Source organism: Triturus cristatus, chromosome 4_1 (genome assembly GCF_964204655.1).
Source record: "Triturus cristatus chromosome 4_1, aTriCri1.1, whole genome shotgun sequence".
NCBI classification, from domain to species: domain Eukaryota; kingdom Metazoa; phylum Chordata; class Amphibia; order Caudata; family Salamandridae; genus Triturus; species Triturus cristatus.
In genome coordinates, this window is record NC_140585.1 from 267,466,171 (window position 1) to 267,482,514 (window position 16,344).

Genomic DNA, 16,344 nt, shown 5'->3' on the forward strand with positions numbered 1-16,344 from the left:
CACCTCCACCACGGATTCTCTCACTAGCTGTAGTGTATATATAAGTATTGTGATTCCTTATAGTTCATGTGTGAGATAAGTAATAGAATACATATATGTCATTGTTGGAGGTTTGTGGTGCGAGAGTTCTAGAGTGGGAGAGAGGAGAGGATCTGGGCTGGAGAGTGGAGTCGTGTCCCTGGCACTCGCCTGTTCCTGTAATTCAAATGTACTATTAATAAATCCTTTTGAATACCTATCCTGCTTGCGATCTTCACAACAAACTGGCGACGATCGGGATTCGAAACTTCAGAACGAGGAAGTGTTACGAAGCATTATTTCAGAACGAGGAAGTGTGAAGATCGTGTTTTTACGAGTCAAGCCTGAGAGACATTTTACGAAACACGCATCGGCGTGCGGGCTCATCATACACATTGGAAAATAAATGAAATACGAAGGAAAGAGGTATGAAGGATTTATAAGGTAGGATTACCTTACTAGACTTTGACTTAATAACGGTTGTTAACCGTCATTGGAGGCATCATTCAGGCGGTGACAAAGTTCCAGAGCTGAACGCGCGCTGAACAATCTACTATGCAGTGAGGCGCGCTGGCAACACCGACGTATGACGTTGGCACGCTAGTTCACGCTTTATGACCTTGCGTGGCGGCCATTTCTGAATCGGGCGATGCTAATCTAAGGTACGTGTTGACACTCGTATGGTGAATTTGAGCGCTACGAGAAAAAGCTTCAACTTGTTTGCTCAAGGAAGAACTGTATTAAGAGACACAAACAGGAACAGGTGAGACTGTCGGGGCACGTGTTTTTTGACATATTTATTTAGTTTTGTGCCTTTTCGTTCACTTTGTTTACAAAAATCCTGCATAGTGAAGGGGGAGCAGAACTTTAATGCAACATACTGGGCAAGGAAAAAATAAAATAAAATAATAAATAAATAAATGAAGAAGTTGCATGGATCAAGGGGATCAAAGTGAATGTTCAACTGCAAGTGAGAGCTCAACTGAAGGTACAATGGCACAACAAAGTTTTAGCATCAGCTCTCCTCATCCATTTTGGGTTAATAGCCCACAGCCTGATATGAAATGGCTTGAGTGGAAGGAATATTTTATAAACTACGTGGGTGCAATTGATGAGGCAGGTAAAATGAAGCCTGAACAAAAGAAAAGAATTCTTCTTCACTCATTAGGACCCATGGGAATAAAAACGTATTCTCGCATGACAAAAGCAACTGTGGCTGGATTAGATGTTTTTGAATGTGCACTTAAAGATATGGACAAATATTTTGCGCCAAAAGTGTGCATTGGCGTAACGAGGCATAAATTCTTTCAGAGGAAACAAAATAAAGAGGAATTAGTAGATGAATGGCTGGATGACCTAAAAAAATTAGCCATTGATTGCAAATTCGGAGATCTCCACGACGACTTAATTAGAGACCAATTAATTGTACACAACAACAACTCACCTATTCAAGATCGGTTATGGGTGAATGGAGATGCACCTTTGGAAGACGTTTTAGCCATTATGAGAAAGTCAGAAATGTCGGGTAGATGTGCCACAGTTTTCAAGGAATCTGAGAAAGACCCAATGAAAGACTCCTCTGGTGTTTTTAAGTTACAGGTTATGTTAGGGTAGCTTATATAGCGCATGGCTACCCCAGCAACGGGGCGTCCCAGCGCTTTGCAGACAAACTAGATACGCAGCAACCAGGCCAAAGGTGGGAAAAGCCACAGAAAGTCGAGCTTAAAGAGCGGCAAATAGCCAGGTCTTAATTCTCTTCCTGAAAGACAAGTGATTCGTGGTCGCACGAGCTTCGAGCGGGATTGTGTTCCATAGTTTCGGGGCCAAATATCTGAAGGATCGACCTCCTGCTCTGCTCTTCCGAATCTTAGGAATGTGGGCCAGAAACAGATCTGCAGAACGGAGAGCCCGAGTGGGGACATATAGAGAACTTAGATTTTGCAGAATTTTGGGGCCCGAGGAGTAGAGGATTTTATGGATGAGGCAAAGTGCCTTAAATTGAATGCGCTGCTTTGCAGGCAGCCAGTGCAGACGATGAAGGATGGGGGAGATGTGGCAATTTTTTGGCAGACCGAACAGACTGCGTGCGGCCACATTCTGAGCTCTTTGAGGCCTGTAAATCGTGGATTGATTGGAACCCAGCATGAGGACATTGCAGTAATCAATATTTGACAGCACCATGGCCTGGATGATCGTCTGACGGACTAGGGGTTAAAAAAAAACCAAGATGGGTCTTAGAGACCGTAGATGGCCATAGCACATGCCTGCCACCTTTTTGGCGTGGGAATCAAGGTCTAGTCGGTTATCGACCATAATACCCAAGTTTTTGACTTCCTTCTTAGGGGTGGGTGCAGGGCCCAGTGAAGACGGCCACCACTGATCGTCCCATTTTTGAATCTCCTTTCCAACCAGTAGTACCTCCGTCTTGGATGAATTAAGCTGGAGACGATTCTCAGTCATCCAGTTAGCAATGGCCGATAGATCTTCCTGGAATTTAATTTTGTCGGCGTTGGTATCACTGGAGAAGGAGAAGATAAACTGTGTGTCGTCCGCATAAGATGTTAATTTGATGTTACGAGCTCTGGCCAGTACGGCAAGGGGGCGGACGTACACATTAAATAACGTGGGGCTAAGTGCGGACCCCTGGGGAACGCCACAGCACAGCGGAACCCTTCCTAATTTATACGGTGGAGCATGGACCTGGAAGGAGCGGTCTGTCAAAAAAGAAACGAACCACTCTAGCGCTCCATCACGGACCCCGATCTCCCACAGTCTTCTTAAGAGGATCTCATGGGAGACCGTGTCGAACGCTGCACTCAAGTCCAGCAGGACCAGTACCGCTGTACCACCTTGGTCCTGTACCTCCCTCAATTGCTCTGTAACGGCTAAAAGGGCCGATTCAGTACTGTGATTCGCCCGAAAACCGTTTTGGGAGTAATCTAAAATTCCATTAACCTCTAGATAGTTAATCAGAATGGAATTTACATGAGATTCCACTATCTTGGAGAGATAAGGTAGCAAGGATATCGGTCGGAAATTTTCCGGCTTGGAGGGATCCAAGGTGGGTTTTTTTAATAGAGGGACGACCTTAGCATGCTTCCAGGATCTAGGTATTGCGGTTGATTCCAAGGTTTTATTGATCAGGTTCAGACCTTCTGACAAAATGGGATCCTTATGAAGTCGCGCCATTTCGGGTTTAACAGGATCCTCAGGGGATCCGGATTTAATTTTTACAGTCAGCCTATCCATCTGGTCCGCTGAAATAGATGGGAGGGTGTGGAGGAAATGTGGAAGATCTTGTAAAGTCTCGGCTACGGTAGAATCAGGGCTTGCAACATTCGAGGGAAAGGACTTATAGATACCCTGTACTTTATTTATAAAGAAGGTGGCAATCTCATTAAAGTGAGCATAGAAGTAATCGTATTATTGGGGCCTTCAGGTGGTTTAGTCATGTCTTTCACCATAGCAAATATTGTTTTAGATTGATTTGCACTTGACAGGATCATGTCAGTATAATATCTAGCCTTAGCTCTTTTTATTAGTTTATGGTACATTTTGGTTGCAGACCTAAATGTAATTTTGGCTTGGGGATCATAGGATTTTCTCCAAGTGCGTTCAAGCAGCTTACATTGCTTTTTTTGTTCAGCAAGTGTCTCTGAGTACCAGAGATGAGGTTGTCCACGTTTGGATTTGGACAGAGTTACGGGAATCAGCTGGTCTAGCGATTTATTAATCCACTCTCTGTATGCGGCATCTGCTTCCTCCAGATTCACCGGCCTATCACAGGTCTATCCTAAGAACCAAAGTCAACGAGCTACAGGACGATGGCCTAATCAGTCAAATAATTTTTTTACCAGCGATAAGAAATTGGAGACATGGAAGTGTTATCGTTGTGACAGCAGTGAACATTTAGCTTTTAGCAAGAATTGCCCTGCTCTAAAGAAGAAATGTGGGATATGTGGCTTACTGGGACATTTTAGTAAAATGTGTCGTAGGCGCAGTAATGTCAAGTATGTGTGTGAGGATGAACATGACACAGAGGGTGTTGTAGAAGGGGTAGACATTGGTGTTAATAATTTACAAGGGAACTTTGTTTTGAACATTGATGAAAGTTATTTAAAGAACAAACCAATCTGTGAAGTGTCCTTAGGTGGTGTAGTTACGAAAGTATATGCTGATTCTGGATCACCATATACTATCGTATGTGAAGATGTATGGAGGAAGAATTTTGTGGATAAGATTGGGAATTATCTCAATGTTTCTGATGTTAACCCGGTAAGTTTCACAGGGGAGAAAATAGACATGCTGAGTTACAGATGGCTTACGTTTCTTTTTAAAGGAAGGTTAGCTAGAGGCAAGCTTTATGTTGCTAGCTTGGACCGTCAGTTTTAGGCTGGCATGATCAAAAAAGCTTACACATCATTTTAGACCCCAATAGCCAAGAAAAAGTGTTGATAATGGATGAAACGAGTAAAATGGGCGATGTCCTTTGTAAGAAGTATCCTACGGTCTTCAATGAGCAGTTGGAGGCGCTCAAAGGATTCGAGCACCATATTGTGCTTAAAGACAGTGCAGAACCTAAGGTACATAGAGTAAGACCAATCCCTATGTTAGTAAGGGATGAGGTTAATAAGGAACTCCAGGAATTATTATCCAAGGGAGTCATCGAGGAAATTGACACTTCAGAGTGGATTTCTCCAGTCGTTGTCGCAAGGAAATCGAATGGAAAAATCCGTCTCTGCATTGACTTGCGCCATTTAAATAATAATATTGTGGTTGAGAAATTTCCACTTCCTAGAATCAATGAGATGGTATCATCATTAAAAGGGGCGACATGGTTCTCCACTATAGATCTTTCAAAAGCTTACCATCAGGTCGTACTGGAACCGCAATCAAGGAAGTTGACTGCTTTTATCACTCCTTTTGGTTGTTATCAGTTTAGACGCATGCCTTTTGGGCTTGCATCAGCAGCCGCTGTTTTTCAACGGTTAATGCATAAGCTCTTAGGTAATTTAGAAGGAGTTTCCTTTTTTCAGGATGATATTCTCATTGCCACTAGAAATAGGGATGAACATGATACCATCTTGCACAAGGTTTTACATACATTACAGGGAGCGGGGTTATCTGTTGAGTTATCCAAGTGCAAGTTTGCAGAAAGAAGTGTTTCGTATTTAGGGCATGTTATAAGCGAGGAGGGTGTAAAACCAAAACCTTCGCTGGTTAACACTATTGTGATGACACCTGCTCCTAAGTTTAAAGAAGAAGTCAAATCATTTTTGGGTATGGCAGAGTATTGTGCGAAATATATACTTAACTTTGCAGCTAAAGTTTTTAAGATTCATTCTCTCTTAAAGAAACATGTGAAGTTTGAGTGGTCAACGGATTGTGAAAAGGAGTTTTTGCTAATCAAAGGTGATTTACAGCATGCTAGTGCTTTAAGCAGTTTTGACCCAAGTTTGGATTGTTTACTAACTACGGATGCAAGTGATAAGGGGCTTGGGGCTGTTCTCTCACAAAAAGAGAGTGATGGGGGCAAAGAAAGGATCATCTTATTTGCTTCTAGAGCCTTATTGTGAGAAGTTGGCCTGATGTATGATGTCACTAGTTCTAGTGTACACCTTATATCAGTCCAAACAACCCTTATGGTGATTGGTTGTAAAGTCAACCTTATAGACCAGCTATCCTAGTGGTAGCATGGACAAGAGCAGTCTTAGGCTAAACTCTGAATGGCATGTGAAGCCAGCTGTGATACCATATATAATCCCTTGAATACCAAATGAAAGGACACCACAACAGATATATATATAAAATAAAGTGTATTTATTCTAGTCAAACCCTCAGCACTCTTTATGAGATTAGAGGTAAGTACAACACAGTCTTATTTAAGCATACATTAAGTCACACAGGTAAGTAATACAGTTAGGCCCTAGGGGCCACGCAAACCATATACTAAAGAAGTGGTATAAGGACCACTGTCACGGAAATAGGATAGGCCTAGGCCTAGGGAATCGCTGGGGCTACACTACACTAGCAACAGTTAGGGAGTGGGAGGCCCACGGGATTCAGGTGCAGAGTGGAAACACTTCCGCGTAATGCGTAAAAGTCAATAGAATTACTAGCAGTTAGAAATTAACAGTTTAAGGACACTTCTGAAGCAGCTAGAGAGTCGAGACTCGGAAACTAGACCCTAGGGTAGTCACTACCCTTGTGAGCACCGAAGTACCCAAGTTACCTAGCCCACGGGCTGCGGGTGCATAGGTGTGAACTTGCGTCGGGTTTCGTCGTGGACTTCTATGGATGCCTGAAGGAAAGTTGCTGACAGGCAGTCAGTGAAGAGTGTCCGGTGGATCCCAAGGCTGGGATAAAGAAGAGAGGATACCTGCAAGCAGAAGGGACAGAGTCAAGGTCACTAGCCAGTGACCACGTGGAACCAGGAAGGAACCAGGCGATGTCGTGAAGATTGCAGGTGAAAGGTGAAGCTTGTCACTGCAGCCAGGGTACCAGGAGACGTCGAGGACGACCAGGACCAGGAGGCGAGCTGTCCCACGAAGGCTCTTGCTGTCGGCGGCGTCGAAGTCGAACTAGGACTCACCAAGCCTTGGCAAGCGGAACCCACGAAGAACGGAGGACTTGCTTCTGGTGCAGACCAGGAAGGTCTGGGGTGCTTCTCTTTTGCAAAGAAGCGGGAGCCAGTCTGGAGGAGCCAAACCAGCAGTGAAGATTTCAAGGTGTGTCGTCACAAAGGCCGCTAGCCAACGGGCAAGCAACCGGACAGACGCGGCAAGCAGGAAAATGCAGAAGGGCCCCACGCAGGACTCGTGGAGTGTGGGGGGCTGATCTTCGGTGCAGATGGTGCCTGGGGTTGGGGCTTCTCAATCCCCGGTGCACAACTTCGAGGGTGCCTCAGAAGCTGCGCTGGAAGATACTCGCCACTTTTCCCAGGTAGCCGGTCCCACGTCTCTCGTCGCCTCCACGGATCTCAGCTCGGCTGTGGATGTGGATCAGGGTCGGAGAAGTCTGGAAGTCAAGGCTCTGGTCGGGCTCTGCAGTCGGTCCCTCGTAGAACTTCAGCAAAGCAAAGGGTAGTATCTTGATGGTGCCTGTTTGCACAGGGTAGCCACTCCTTGGCCACAAGGGAGATTCTTCAGTCTTCTTCTTTCGTCGAATGTCGAAGGTCCAGAGTTTCTGTTCAAGTTGCAGGTTCAGGATAATCTAATCTCCTGGGGCCCAGCTACCACTCTTATACTAATCTGGGGGGCTGGGTTGCCTGCTAGGTCACGTCTTATGGGTGGGACCTGGGAGGGGGGTGGTTACACCCCCTTCCCTTTGTCCAGTTTCGCGCCAGGACTGGGGCTGGAGTGCCCCAGCACCGGTTTGAACTGGACTATGCACGGGACACCTTGTGTGCCCCAGGCATGTCTCATTCTTTTCATCCCTCCCTGCCCCAATACACTAAGGCCTGTCTGGGGTGGTGCTCGCACCTCCCAAGGCAGGAAACCTATTGTCCAAGCCTCCCTTGCCGGGATCACTCCCAGCAGCAGGAGGTCAGACTCGTGTCTGTGGCAGCAGCATCCATTTTGTGATGCTGGGGCTCTGGTTAACTTTAACCGGGTAAGTAGGTTACAAAATGTCTTCTCCCTCTAGAAGGGAGGGATAATATCCTCATTCCCAGAAATGGGATGGGGGTATTATTCCAAAGTGTTAGACACCTTACACGACATGTTTTGATAAAGCCAAACCATAGTTACCATAACCGTTTAAGATTATAAGGCACTTTAAGAGTATATGGTAGGCTATATCATAGAACAGCTATAAGGACATGGTTCCGAAAGCTGCAGACAGGCTCAGCTCATGCTAGAGCACCATCTCACATGTTACCAAGCACTCTGCCTCCAGGATTGTTAAGGCCTGCCATAGGAGTGGCTGATAGGTACACATGTGTCTATATGTAAGTTAGGTATAGGAATACTACACCTAAGCAAGGAGTGATTACACGACCTTGCCCCAGCTGAGTGATCAGCCAGTTGTGTCATAATGGAAGGCCAGGCCAGGGGTGGCATAATACATGCTGCAGCCCCTGGTAGGCCTAAGGTACACCTATGCCCTGGGTACCTAAGGTACACTGTACAGGGACCAATAAGGTGATCCTATCCAAATGGGTTATGCACCTAAAGTACATAGTATCAATTTAGAGAGAGAACAGCAGGGCTGTGGGTCTGATTAGCAGGCCCACAGCCACATCTAAGTCGAAAACCAGTAAAGCAAAAGCAAAAAGTGGGGGTGAACATAGAAAGCAGACCCTACTCTCCTACACAACACCCCCCCCCCCCAAACTTAGGGACATTAAACTAACCTTGACCAGTTGAGTCTTCATGTTCTAAGTGGAAATATCTGGAGAGTCCATCTGCATTGGCATGGTCAGTCCCAGGTCTATGTTCCACTGTGAAATCCATCCCCTGTAGGGAAATGGACCACCTAAGAAATTTGGGATTTTCACCCTTCATCTGATTTAGCCACAAGAGGGGCTTATGGTCTGTCTGAATCTTGAAGTGAGTGCCAAACAAGTATGGCCTCAGCTTCTTCAGGGCCCAAACCACAGCACAGGCCTCCCTCTCAATAGCTGACCAACGTTTCTCTCTAGGGGTCAGCCTTCTACTTATAAAAGCAATGGGCTGGTCTCGACCATCTATATTAAGTTGTGAAAGAACAGCTCCCACACCTAACTCAGAAGCATCTGTCTGGACAATGAACTCTTTGGAGTAATCTGGACTTTTCAGAATAGGTGCACTGCACATGGCCTGCTTCAGGTCATCAAATGCTTTTTGACAGCTTACTGTCCACTGAACTTTCTTTGGCATTTTCTTGGAGGTCAAGTCATTAAGTGGTGTCACAATGGACCCATAGTTCTTAACAAACTTTCTGTAGTACCCAGTCAGGCCCAAGAAAGCTCTGACCTGAGTCTGGGTAGTTGGAGGAGTCCAGTCCTTTATGGTCTGGATCTTGCTTTCCAGTGGTTGAACCTGACCCCCACCAACTAGGTGGCCCAGGTATACAACCTTGCTCTGCCCTATCTGGCACTTAGTGGCCTTGATAGTGAGGCCTGCCTTTTGCAGGGCCTCTAAAACATTCCTCAGGTGGACCAGGTGATCCTCCCAGGTGGAGCTAAAGACAGCAATATCATCAAGATAAGCTGCACAATAATCATCCAACCCAGTAAGGACTTGATTCACCAACCTTTGGAAAGTGGCAGGTGCATTCTTCAAACCAAAGGGCATTACCACAAATTGATAATGTCCTCCTGGGGTCGAGAAAGCAGTTTTGGCCTTTGCATTCTCAGCTAGTCTGATTTGCCAGTAGCCTGCTGTCAGGTCAAATGTGCTCAAAAACTTAGCAGCTGCCAGTCTGTCAATGAGCTCATCTGCCCTAGGTATTGGGTGGGCATCTGTCCTAGTGACAGCATTGAGACCTCTGTAATCCACGCAAAACCTCATCTCTCTCTTACCATCTTGGGTGTGAGGTTTTGGCACAAGGACTACAGGACTAGCCCAAGGGCTCTCTGAAGGTTCAATGACTCCCAGCTCCAACATCTTTTGTACCTCAACTTTTATGCAGTCCCTGACATGGTCAGGTTGCCTGTAGATTTTACTCTTCGCAGACAGACTGTCACCAGTGTCCACCTCATGGGTGCACCAGTTTGTCTGACTTGGGGTCAGAGAGAACATATGTTTGTAGGATTGCAGAACCTGTCTGCAGTCCTGTTGTTGATGGACAGTGAGGCTGTCAGAAAAGACCACACCATCAACTGAGCCATCATCAGGGTTCTGAGTCAACAGGTCTGGGAGAGGGTCACTCTCTTCCTCCTGCCCCTCATCTGTAGCCATGAGTAAGCCCATGTCTGCCCTGTCAACATATGCCTTCAATCTGTTGACATGAAGCACCCTGTGGGGGCTTCTGGGAGTCCCAAGGTCCACCAAGTAGGTGGCTTCTCCCTTTTTCTCAACAATAGTGTGGGGTCCAGACCATTTGTCTTGGAGGGCTGCTGGGGCCACTGGCTCCAACACCCACACTTTCTGCCCTGGCTGGTAAACAGTCAGCACAGCCTTTTGGTCATGCCAAGCTTTTTGGAGTTCTTGGCTTGCCTCAAGGTTTTTAGAAGCCTTCTTCATATACTCTGCCATCCTGGAGCGGAGACCAAGTACATAATCCACTATATCAAGTTTGGGTTGTCTGAGAGGTCTCTCCCATCCTTCCCTTAGTAAACATAGGGATCCTCTTACAGGATGCCCAAACAAAAGCTCAAAAGGGCTGTAGCCAACCCCCTTTTGTGGGACCTCTCTGTAAGCAAACAGAAGGCAGGGTAAAAGGATGTCCCATCTTCGCCTAAGCTTGTCTGGTAAACCTTTTATCATTCCCTTTAGGGTCTTGTTGAATCTCTCAACAAGCCCATTGCACTGTGGGTGATAGGGTGTGGTGAACTTGTAGTTCACACCACACTCCTTCCACATTGCAGTCAAGTATCCTGACATGAAGTTGGCACCTCTGTCAGAAATGACCTCCTTTGGAAAGCCCACTCTGGAGAATACTCCAAGCAGGGCCCTTGCCACAACAGGAGCTGTTGTGGTCCTCAGGGGAATAGCTTCTGGATACCTGGTGGCATGGTCCACTATCACCAGTATGAATCTGTGCCCAGATGCTGTTTGTGGGTCCATTGGTCCTACACTATCTATGCCCACTCTTTCAAAGGGAACCCCCACCACAGGTAGTGGTATGAGGGGGGCCTTTGTGGTGCCACCTGATTTGCCACTGGCTTGGCAGGTGACACAGGAGCGACAAAACTCCTTGGTATCTTCTGACATATGGGGCCAGTGAAAGTGAGGGACAAGCCTGTCCCAAGTCTTGTTCTGGCCTAAGTGTCCTGCAAGGGGAATATCATGGGCCAAGGTAAGAAGGAAGCCTCTGAACTTCAGTGGTATGACCAACCTCCTGGATGCACCAGGCTTGGGGTCTCTAGCCTCTGAATACAGTAGCCCTTCATCCCAATACACTCTATGGGTACCTTGAACATTCCCTGCAGTCTCAGCAGCAGCCTGCTGTCTGAGGGGTTCAAGAGAGGGGCAGTCTAATTGAGCCTGCCTCAGATCTGCCCTTGAAGGTCCCCCTGTCCCAAGAAACTCAACCTGATCAGGTTCAAGTTCTTCTAGGACAGTTCCTTCAGGGCTCTCAGAATCATCCTCCTGGGAGGGCTGATCTACCACCTGAGGCAGGGGGGAAGGCACAGCCTTAACCCTACTGCTCTTTCTCTTGGGTTGTGACTGGTCCATAGTTTCAGGATCCAGCACTTGTTCAGTGGTGCACTTTTTGGCCTGTGACCTGGTCACAGCAAGGACATGTGCATCTATTCCCAGCATTTCTGCATGGGTCCTATACTCCACTTCAGACCAAACTGAAGTTTCAAGATCACTGCCCAGTAAACACTCTACAGGAAGGTCTGAACTAACAACAACTTTCTTGAGGCCAGTTACCCCTCCCCAGGAGAAGGTAACAATAGCCACACTATGGGAGGTAGTGGCATTGCTAGCGTTGGTCACTAGGTAATTCTCACCTAGTATGATCTGTCCAGGGTCCACAAAGGCAGGTGTCACCATTGTGACACTAGCCCCAGTGTCCCTGTAGGCCTGAGCCATTCTCTGGTTGATAAAAGGAGTCTGTCTGTACTTGCCCAGGTTACTGGGGCCTACAGTAGAGGACAAAGCTAAGTCCCCATCACAGATCAGAACAGCCTGAGTAGGTATCCTGACTAGGCCAGAATCCTCCTCAGTTCCCAGGGTTAACCCTACTACACCCTTTTGCTGGGAACCACCACTTACAGCTGGACTAGGGGGTACAGTTGCCTTAGGGGCAATGGTGGCTGGGGGCTTATCCTTTTTGGTGCATTCACTAAACCAATGTGAGTTGGACTTACAATAGTTGCACCATGGTTTCTTTTGGCCATCTTTCTTTTTATCCTTTTTGGGACCACCCTCCCCCTGAGCCTTTTGGGGGCCTGGTGAAGACTTCTGGTCTTTTTGTTTCTGATCATTACCCTTCTGGTCTGCCTTTTTCTGATCACCGCCCTGGTTCTGGTTTTTCTGCTTAACTCTAGCCCTGACCCATCTATCTGCCTTCTTTCCCAATTCTTGGGGAGAAGTCAGATCAGAATCAATCAGGTGTTGATGCAGTAGCTGGTTTTGACAGTTGTTAAGGATTTGTTCTCTCATGATCAAATTATACAATCCTGTATAGTCCTTAACCTTACTTCCCACTAGCCAGCCTTCCAGAGCCTTAGTGGCACAATCTACAAAGTCAGTCCAGTCCTGAGTCTGTGTTTTCTGGGTATCCCTGAACAACAACCTGTATTGTTCAGTGGTTAGGCCAAACCCATCAATTAGAGCACTCTTCAGGACAGTGTAATTGTCTGCATCCTCATCACTAACTGTGAGGAGCTTGTCTCTACCCTTCTCAGAGAAGGAGAGCCATAAGATAGCTGCCCACTGACTTTGGGGTACCTGCTGTACTTTGCAAGCTCTCTCCAAAGCAGTTATCCATTTGTGGATGTCATCCCCACACTTGTAGGGAGGGACAATCTTGCTCAGGTTTCTATTATCATAGTGCCTGTCTCTATCCTTAGGGATATTGCTGCCACCAGTGGGTTCTGACCCACTTAACGTTTGCTCTCTAGCCAGAGCAAGCTTCTCCTTGGCAAGGGCAAGTTCTTCCCTCTGAATCCTCAGATTAGCTTCCCTCATTCTGGCTTCATGCTCCTTTCTCTCAGGGGAAGTCATTCCCCTGTGAGAGGAAGCATTAGAGATGCTAGAGACATGGGAGTGGACAGATTCCCTTGAAGGGGATCTGTCTCTCCTGCTTCTCTGGGTAAGCCCACTTGGGGGTCTGTATGGGGGGACCCCATGCAAACTCCCATGTAAGCTTAGGTTAGCCTGGCTAAGTCTTCCTACTTGGCCTGGCTGTCTACCTCTTCATCTGAAGTCTCTTCTGACTCATCTGTGGTGGGTAGACCCTCCTTTGTACCTAGGGTACTGGCCTGTGAGGCCCTAAAAGTATCATACTCCTCTAGGAGTTGTACTAGCTGAAGGAGGGTAGGGTTTGCACCCTGTTTTAACTTTCTAGAGGTACACAATTGTCTCATCTCCTGAAAAGTTAGGGTATCATATCTAGAGGGGGTCTTCTTCAGACCTGCCCCTCCTGAGAGAGCATCTACTTGATCTCCTCCCAGAGACATGATCTAGTGAGGGTGTGGTGTGTGCACCTACCTACACTAGTTGTTTCTACTAAACCTCTCTGGTAGTTGTAGTCAGGGTGTGTTACTCCCTTCAACCTACAACCACTACGTCCAGTAGGACTTAAGTATTATAATCTATGTTATATGTACCTAAACAATATCTGTGTGATCTTTCAATTTAGTATCTCAAGATTACAATGGTATTACAACAGCAAGCTCAGATCCCAACCGCTGCTCACCAATGTGAGAAGTTGGCCTGATGTATGATGTCACTAGTTCTAGTGTACACCTTATATCAGTCCAAACAACCCTTATGGTGATTGGTTGTAAAGTCAACCTTATAGACCAGCTATCCTAGTGGTAGCATGGACAAGAGCAGTCTTAGGCTAAACTCTGAATGGCATGTGAAGCCAGCTGTGATACCATATATAATCCCTTGAATACCAAATGAAAGGACACCACAACAGATATATATATAAAATAAAGTGTATTTATTCTAGTCAAACCCTCAGCACTCTTTATGAGATTAGAGGTAAGTACAACACAGTCTTATTTAAGCATACATTAAGTCACACAGGTAAGTAATACAGTTAGGCCCTAGGGGCCACGCAAACCATATACTAAAGAAGTGGTATAAGGACCACTGTCACGGAAATAGGATAGGCCTAGGCCTAGGGAAACGCTGGGGCTACACTACACTAGCAACAGTTAGGGAGTGGGAGGCCCACGGGATTCAGGTGCAGAGTGGAAACACTTCCGCGTAATGCGTAAAAGTCAATAGAATTACTAGCAGTTAGAAATTAACAGTTTAAGGACACTTCTGAAGCAGCTAGAGAGTCGAGACTCGGAAACTAGACCCTAGGGTAGTCACTACCCTTGTGAGCACCGAAGTACCCAAGTTACCTAGCCCACGGGCTGCGGGTGCATAGGTGTGAACTTGCGTCGGGTTTCGTCGTGGACTTCTATGGATGCCTGAAGGAAAGTTGCTGACAAGCAGTCAGTGAAGAGTGTGCGGTGGATCCCAAGGCTGGGATCAAGAAGAGAGGATACCTGCAAGCAGAAGGGACAGAGTCAAGGTCACTAGCCAGTGACCACGTGGAACCAGGAAGGAACCAGGCGATGTCATGAAGATTGCAGGTGAAAGGTGAAGCTTGTCGCTGCAGTCACGGGTACCAGGAGACGTCGAGGACGACCAGGACCAGGAGGCGAGCTGTCCCACGAAGGCTCTTGCTGTCGGCGGCGTCGAAGTCGAACTAGGACTCACCAAGCCTTGGCAAGCGGAACCCACGAAGAACGGAGGACTTGCTTCTGGTGCAGACCAGGAAGGTTCTCTTTTGCAAAGAAGCGGGAGCCAGTCTGGAGGAGCCAAACCAGCAGTGAAGATTTCAAGGTGTGTCGTCACAAAGGCCGCTATCCAACGGGCAAGCAACCGGACAGATGCGGCAAGCAGGAAAATGCAGAAGGGACCCACGCAGGACTCGTGGAGTGTGGGGGGCTGATCTTCGGTGCAGATGGTGCCTGGGGTTGGGGTTTCTCAATCCCCGGTGCACAACTTCGAGGGTGCCTCAGAAGCTGCGCTGGAAGATACTCGCCACTTTTCCCAGGTAGCCGGTCCCACGTCTCTCGTCGCCTCCACGGATCTCAGCTAGGCTGTGGATGTGGATCAGGGTCGGAGAAGTCTGGAAGTCAAGGCTCTGGTCGGGCTCTGCAGTCGGTCCCTCGTAGAACTTCAGCAAAGCAAAGGGTAGTCTCTTGATGGTGCCTGTTTGCACAGGGTAGCCACTCCTTGGCCACAAGGGAGATTCTTCAGTCTTCTTCTTTCGTCGAATGTCGAAGGTCCAGAGTTTCTGTTCAAGTTGCAGGTTCAGGATAATCTAATCTCCTGGGGCACAGCTACCACTCTTATACTAATCTGGGGGGCTGGGTTGCCTGCTAGGTCACGCCTTATGGGTGGGACCTGGGAGGGGGGTGGTTACACCCCCTTCCCTTTGTCCAGTTTCGCGCCAGGACTGGGGCTGGAGTGCCCCAGCACCGGTTTGAACTGGACTGTGCACGGGACACCTTGTGTGCCCCAGGCATGTCTCATTCTTTTCATCTCTCCCTGCCCCAATACACTAAGGCCTGTCTGGGGTGGTGCTCGCACCTCCCAAGGCAGGAAACCTATTGTCCAAGGCTTCCTTGCCGGGATCACTCCCAGCAGCAGGAGGTCAGACTCGTGTCTGTGGCAGCAGCATCCATTTTGTGATGCTGGGGCTCTGGTTAACTTTAACCGGGTAAGTAGGTTACAACATGTCTTCTCCCTCTAGAAGGGAGGGATAATATCCTCATTCCCAGAAATGGGATGGGGGTATTATTCCAAAGTGTTAGACACCTTACACGACATGTTTTGATAAAGCCAAACCATAGTTACCATAACCGTGTAAGATTATAAGGCACTTTAAGAGTATATGGTAGGCTATATCATAGAACAGCTATAAGGACATGGTTCCGAAAGCTGCAGACAGGCTCAGCTCATGCTAGAGCACCATCTCACATGTTACCAAGCACTCTGCCTCCAGGATTGTTAAGGCCTGCCATAGGAGTGGCTGATAGGTACACATGTGTCTATATGTAAGTTAGGTATAGGAATACTACACCTAAGCAAGGAGTGATTACACGACCTTGCCCCAGCTGAGTGATCAGCCAGTTGTGTCATAATGGAAGGCCAGGCCACGGGTGGCATAATACATGCTGCAGCCCCTGGTAGGCCTAAGGTACACCTATGCCCTGGGTACCTAAGGTACACTGTACAGGGGCCAATAAGGTGATCCTATCCAAATGGGTTATGCACCTAAAGTACATAGTATCAATTTAGAGAGAGAACAGCAGGGCTGTGGGTCTGATTAGCAGGCCCACAGCCACATCTAAGTCGAAAACCAGTAAAGCAAAAGCAAAAAGTGGGGGTGAACATAGAAAGCAGACCCTACTCTCCTACACTTATCTCCTGCAGAAAGCAAATACCCAATTATAGAAAGAGAGGCTTTAGCCTGTGCATGGGGTCTAGAACATTT

General features: G+C 47.3%; 1 protein-coding gene and 2 long non-coding RNA genes across 3 annotated transcripts in view; 1 reads left to right on the top strand and 2 right to left on the bottom strand.

Annotated features, from left to right (window-relative positions):
• LOC146854245 (uncharacterized) overlaps positions 1–560 on the bottom strand; it is a 45,182-nt gene extending 44,622 nt beyond the window's left edge. Inside the window, exon 1 of the long non-coding RNA XR_014981180.1 lies at positions 473–560. This is a non-coding gene — a long non-coding RNA (uncharacterized LOC146854245). The remainder of the gene's footprint in view (positions 1–472) is intronic.
• Positions 1–16,344, top strand: part of LOC146854243 (uncharacterized) — a 282,957-nt gene that overhangs the window by 109,736 nt on the left and 156,877 nt on the right. The gene's annotated exons all lie outside the window — the stretch shown is intronic.
• The window catches only part of LOC146854244 (rho crystallin-like), a 126,553-nt gene that overhangs the window by 106,916 nt on the left and 3,293 nt on the right, over positions 1–16,344 (bottom strand). The window lies entirely within an intron of this gene.